General features: G+C 40.6%; 2 non-coding genes across 2 annotated transcripts; both read left to right on the top strand.

The window, feature by feature from the left end:
- Positions 1-4,882: 4,882 nt before the first annotated feature.
- Trnaa-ugc lies at positions 4,883-4,954 on the top strand. Its single transcript has one exon. It is a non-coding gene; the product is annotated as a tRNA-Ala (tRNA).
- Positions 4,955-5,436: 482 nt separating this feature from the next.
- On the top strand, positions 5,437-5,509 carry Trnar-ccu. Its single transcript has one exon. It is a non-coding gene; the product is annotated as a tRNA-Arg (tRNA).
- The last annotated feature ends 1,384 nt before the right edge of the window (positions 5,510-6,893 follow it).

Raw genomic sequence — 6,893 nt, 5'->3', positions numbered from 1 at the left:
AACTGTACAAACATGCCGTCATTTGACCATCGGACAACTCCCGCAGGGGCGCGGGGTAGCCGCGCGGTCTGAGGCGTCTTGTCACGGTCCGCGCGGCTGCCCCCGTCGGAGGTTCGAGTCCTTCCTCGGGCATGGGTGTGTATGCTGTCCTTAGCGTAAGTTAGTTTACATTAGATTAAATAGTGTGTAAGCTTAGGGACCGATGACCTCAGCAGTTTGGTCCTATAAGACCTTACTATAAATTTCCAAATTTACAACTCCCGCATGGACGACACAGTAATAAGCAACCCTGGCGTAGAGAAAGAAGTGTAGGATTTGATAGCAAATAAATCCCCAGGTCCGGATGGAATACCAATTCGGTTTTTCGAAGAGTACTCCACGGCATTGGCCCTTTAACGAGCTTGTATTTATCGTGGATCTCTCGCCCACCTCAAAGTCCAAAGCGACTAGAAAAACGCTCAGGTGACTCGAGTACGTAAGAAGGGTGAAAGAGCGGACCCGCAAAATTACAGTCCAATATCCCTAACCGGTTTGCTGCAGAATCCTTCAACATATTCTCAGTTCGGATATGATAAATTTGCTTGAGACAGGGAAGCTTATTTCCACGAATCAGCATGGTTTTAGAAAGAATCGCTCGTGCAAGACTCGGCTTACCTTTTCTCACGTGATACACTGCGAACCATGGATGAAGGGCAACAGGAAGGTTCCATATTTCTAGATTTCTGGAAAGCGTTTAACACGGTGCCCCATTGCAGGCTGTAAACGAAGGTACGAGCATATGGAATAAGTTCACAGATATGTGAGCGTCTAGAAGACATCTTAAGTAATAGAGCCCAGTATGTTGCCCTCGACGGCGAAAGTTCATCAGAGACAAGGGTATTGTCATGAGTACCCCAGAGAAGTGAGGTAGGACTGCTGCTGTTGTTCTCTGTATACACAAATAATTTCGCGGACAGGGTGGGCAGCAATTTGCGGTTGTTTGCTGATGTTGCTGTGGTGTACGGTCAGGTGTCGAAATTGAATGACTGTAGGAAGATAGAACACGACAACCGTTGTGGCCGAGAGGTTCTAGGCGCTTCAGTCTGGAACCGCGCGACCGCTACGGTCGCAGGTTCGAATCCTGCCTCGGGCATGGATGTGTGTGTCACGTCCTTGGGTTAGTTAAGTTTAGGTAGTTCTAAGTTCTAGGGGACTGATGACCTCAGATGTTAAGTCCCATAGTGCTCAAAGCCATTTTTTTTAGAAGACGACATAGACAAAATTTCTAGTTGGTGTTATGAATGGCAGCTATCTCTGTGCAAAAATGTGGGGTAATGCGGATGAGAAGGAAGAACAAATCTGTAATGTTCGGTTGCAGTATTGCCAGTGTCCTGCTTGACACAGTTACGTCGTTTAAATATCTGGGCGTAACGTTGCGGAGCGATATGAAATGGAACGGGCATGAGAGGATTGTGCTAGAGAAGGCGAATGGTCGACTTCGTTTTGTTGGGAGAATTTTAGGAAAGGGTAGTTCATGTGTAAAGGAGACCGCATATAGGACGCTGGTGCGATCTGTTCTTGAGTACTGCTCGAGTGTTTTGGATCTGTACCAGGGGAGATTGAAGGAAGACATTGAAGCAATTCAAAGGCTGGCTGCTATAATTGTTACCGGTAGGTTCGAGCAACACGCAAGTGTTACGGAGATGCTTTGGGAATTCAAGTGGGAATACCTGGATGGACGGTGACGTTCTTCTCGGGAAATACTATTGAGAAAATTTAGAGAACCGGCATTTGAAGCTCTGTCGAACGAGTGTACGGCCGCCAATATTCATTGCGCATAAGGACAACAAAGATAAGATGCAAGATATTAGGGCCCATGTGGAGGCATATAGATGGACGCTTTTCCCTCGTTCTATTTGCGACTGGAACAGGAAAGAAAGTGACTAATAATGGTACAGGGTACCCTCCGCGACGCACCGTATGGTGGCTTCGTTGCGGAGTGTCCATGTTGATGTAGATGTAGATTCGCAGCGTGTTGGTGTATCTCGCACACTGCCATCGTGCATTAAAAGATATGAAACTAAAAGTCTATCGTGTTCGTGGAAGAGTTGAAATTTGAGGATCAGGAAAAGTAGTTCATTATTGTAACTGACTGTTAACATCAGCTGCTAACGGTTACTTGGACTCTTTCTTTGCCTTACTTCATGTCAGATGAGGCCTGGAGTCGTTTGTCAGGTCACGTAGGACTTGTCAGAAGAGGCCTCTGGCCACCAAGGTCCACAGACGCACCATCATGTGATTTTTATTTATGGGGCACACTAAAAAGCAAAGTGTATGCTTACAATCCTCGGCAATAGACAATTTAAAGGGTACGTTACTAGAGATATTAATAACATGACTCTTGTAGAATTACAGCGTGTTGCTGGTAGCGTCATCACACGAAGTCAGCGATGCCTGGATGCACATGGCCACCACTTCCAGCGTCTCTTATAAACAGGCACCTGCATGTTTTTTAACGTTACTATTATCTATTCTTTTTTAGTTCGTGAGACGTACCTTTTTTATGTGGCACACCTTACATAATTCGCAATTTGTGTGTGCATTCATTCACATATTGTATTCCGTACTATAAATCCCAAACAAGAATTTGAAACATGCAAGTGCAATTTTAGTGTCTTTCATGTTCTTACTACAATGAATGGCACTGTCCTTAGTCATTTCCTACTGAAACTACCAATAAATAATTTTATTTTGTTTCTCATCTTAAATCGATATTTTTCGTTTCCGTCTCAATACGGTGGTAGTTAAAGGAATAGAACTGGACGTTGGAAAGTTTTTAAAATTCACTTTAAATTTCTCCAAACGTGCAGCCATGCCCATTTTTCAGCTACTGTCATGTGTCAAATTCTGTCAGAAGAGAAATATGGTGTAGGTGTATGAAGTACCTTGCAGAAGGAGACTCAAAAGGGTTTGTAAATATGTTGGAACTTGAAACATATGCCATATGCAAACAGTTTCAAGACTGAAATCGTAGAGTGTTAGAAATGTACAAATGAGGATGAGTACACATTTACATAAATTGGTAAGGGATATGAGAAGGAAAAAGCTGAGTGATGGCAAATGTGTAGATGGTCGTGGTCATCTTGTAAAGGAAGAAGTAGACAATCTGCAGCTCAGTTATGGTTTAGCCATAAGAAGGATTCAGTGTGATAGAGGCCACGAGGAAAGTAGTTTGGCCTACCTTCTTCCATAAAGCCTCTGCAGAATGGTAATCCACAGCACGCACTTTGTGACAGTGGTGTAGAATCGTGGTATGGATACAGAAAAGCACATGGAAACTGGTGATGTTCATGTGCACCATTACTCCCCGCCGTTTACAGTACAAAAAGCAATTAAATCCACGTAAGAGATCTAAGTAACATCTCATTATTGTCACTGTGCTTATGTGGTAACAGACAAAACATGAACGAGAGTTTCAACCATTTGATTTGGGAATGCACACTGAAAATGGTGTTTGTTGCCTTCAACACAACGAGATGAGGTCTATTAGGCATTGTAATTTGTTTTAATGATAGGACAGTAAGTTGGTGTGAAGTTTTAGAGTTTCTAGGAATATGAGTTCAATATGAAACAATAACTGTTGACAATTGACTCCATTAGAATAACCAAAGCTGAAAACTGTGTCCTTCTGACAACTAAAGAAGTCAGAATAACAGGGAGAAACAAGAAAAGAAAATGCAAAAAATGTAAAACTTTGTATAGAATCATTTCCAGTATCTAAGATGCACGAAATAATATTTCGTGTCAAAACACTGATGCTGCTATCTACTTTTTCTCTGTTTTTCTTTGCAGTGCTGAGTGAAGACCAAGGAATTACAGAAAAATCAGCTATACTATCATTGGTGTCTTTTATAATGTAATTTTAATGACAGTTTTTGTGAAAATTCTGTAAAATATACGTTTATTTACTATCTTATTGTAACTAGCAAATATAGTATGTAACAGTCGGACGATATATATATATATATATATATATATTCGCTATGTATATGTAAGCTTTTTTGTACTACAAATGCAATCATACATAAATTCATATATATCACTGTATTTTCTCTATGTATATGTAAGTTTTATGTAAACATGACGTGTCCAATGTTGTTGTAAGAAATGTTCCACCGACAAATAAAGCACAAGAACAAAAAAATGACTGCCAATCAACAACAGCGAATATACGTACAGTGCCGATTAATTATAAGAAAGTAAATATTTCTAGCATAAAAATTTTCATACAAATAACATGATTTTAGTCTACCTTTTGGATAGACGTTTTGTTAGTGTGTACTTAAACTTTTAATCATTTAAGTAATAAAGTTACACATAGCATATCCTTTTAAGTATGGATAAAAAATAAATAAAAATAAACATTTATTGATTCAAAAGCTGTAAAAAAAGTCCATGAACTAGTGTAATTAACTGTATATGAAAACGTTCAGCAACAGACACTCATATTGTTCCACAGTTTTTACTATTTCTCAGAGCTCACAATTTTGAGTTACAGCCATGTAAACTGTATGAAATATCATAGCATTTTACAGGCATTCATAGGGAAGTGATCTTAATTGCTGAATCCCTTAACTTTACATGTAATGGCAATTGCGTGCAATGTAAAAATTATATTAACTGTACTGCTGCAGCGGCATCTTTATTTCTATGTATGTAGGTTGGAATTTTTTCTGGTACACCAGTCAGTATGTAAATTGGGAATTTTGTTGATGTACAGCTAAAATATTTAAAAAGTACACCATAAAAGACATGAAACTCATGTTTAGAAAAAATATAAGAAAAGAAATATGGAACAGAAAAGTTCTAGTAATGTAGAAAGTCCGCCAGTAAGGCCCACGGCGGGGATGTAGCTCAGTGGTAGAGCGCTCGCTTTGCATGTGAAAGGCCCCGGGTTCGATCCCCGGCATCTCCACAAAATTTTTACACTACGAAATACCGTGCGATTTACTGTGTCACTGGGTTCTTTCAATAACCATAATTATTTATACATTATTGTGAACATAATTCTATAGATTAGTGGTGCATATGAAAGCAGAGTATGTACCCAAAAATAAAAATATCGTTGTATGAAGCTAATAATATGGTTTACGATATATTATCAGTGTTAGTTTTACTGCGTTAAATTGCTACCACACGGGTCAGGAACGGGTGGTCAGTCGTTCGGAACCTACTGTGCATAGCAAGTGGGCTGTGTACCGGCATGCAGATGAGAGACATAAGCGCGAACAGTTAACACAGCGCGCCTGTTTCGCAATTTCCAGATTTTTTTAATTGCCCAAATGCGGGCTAGACGATCATTCACCCTCTAGCGTGTTATATTTTACATGTATGCATTAAAGCAAACAATGTTGTATGACGGTATAACACGCGTAAAGTGGCAACGTATATGCGTCGGCCCCTGTGGCCTAATGGATAAGGCATCGGTCTCCTAAACCGGGGATTGTGGGTTCGAGTCCCACCAGGGGTACGAAAATTTTTAATTTGTAAACAGATATGATCTGATAGCACTCATCATAACTAAAGCATTCGATTGCTTCAAAAGTTTAATGAAGATTATAAAGTACGTAGAAGAAGACACCCAGATGTTAAGCGGTTTGAGCTGCGCCACTTGTGTTTTTCGCGAGACGGTTGCAACGAGCAAGTGTTCTTTCGAGTCTCTTGTTGGGAGAACGCCGTAGGCAAATAAAAGTAATATGCCCAATAAATTCAGCTGTCCATCAAGCTTTAAGTAAGAAATTTTGGTGGGTGAATAAACCTTGGAGAATTATTTAATATAGTGAAGAAATACATCGGCTTCTAGAAATTTTTATGTAACACTAGTAACAAAATGGCTCTGAGGACTATGGGACGTAACTTTTGAGGTCATCAGTCCCCTAGAACTTAGAACTACGTAAACCTAACTAACCTAAGGGCATCACACACATCCATACCCGAGGCAGGATTCGAACTGCGACCGTAGCGGTCACGCGTTTCCAGACTGAAGCGCCTAGAACCGCACGGCCACCACTTGTAACATCTGTGAGGTTTCCCGCTTAATAAAGTTCAGAACCATAGCTACAATACGAATACCTTTGGTTAGCAACCTCAACGACCATCAGTTTTCGTGTAGTTTTGGAAAAATATTGAAAAGTGTAGCCAATTTAGTATCAGTTCATCTCTAAATTGTCTTGCCGTGTGATTGCAGTGTCATTACAAACCCTGAGCAGCACTCCGGCAAGCGAATGCGACAGCGTAATCGGCGGCAGAAGGAGTGACTTCAGACAGCCGTTCGCTGTTTCACCGTCTCCCTGGTTGTTTCTCGCGAGTTTGTAGTTTTGTTCTGTAAATGTTTTTAGTTTGTTTTCTTGTTTAGTACTGTTTTGGAGCTTGAAGATTGATATTTCTATGTGTAATTTTTGTAGATGAATACGATTTCTCGTAGAGATTCTATCAGGTTGTCGTTCAGTCGTGAATGTCCTAAGTCGAGTTCACATGAAATTCATAAGTTTCTCACTGGAGAGCCATGAAGACCCTTAACTCCAAAATTTGAATTCTAGTGTCGCAAATTGCATCTGTGGTTTACGTCAAGTTATCGGATAACGAATTGTGTTATCGCGTTATAGAAAAATGTGGCAGTACTTTAAAGTTCACTGACGTGGATGGGAATATTAGTGAGGTGAAGGTGTCGCGTGCAGGAATGGGCTTCTGTACTGCCCGGGTGTTTGAGTTGCCTTTTGAGATGCCATCTGATCAAATTAGCAAGGCGCTTAGTCAATATGAGCGTGTGTACTTAGTTACTGAGGAGAAGAGGTGGGGTAGCCGTTTTCCATTGCCTGTGCTGAACGGCGTTCGCGAGGCGGAAATTGATTTGG

Source organism: Schistocerca piceifrons, chromosome 6 (genome assembly GCF_021461385.2).
Source record: "Schistocerca piceifrons isolate TAMUIC-IGC-003096 chromosome 6, iqSchPice1.1, whole genome shotgun sequence".
Classification (NCBI taxonomy): Eukaryota; Metazoa; Arthropoda; class Insecta; order Orthoptera; family Acrididae; genus Schistocerca; species Schistocerca piceifrons.
Note: the sequence above shows the minus strand (reverse complement) of the source record. Positions and strands in the feature narration are given on the sequence as shown.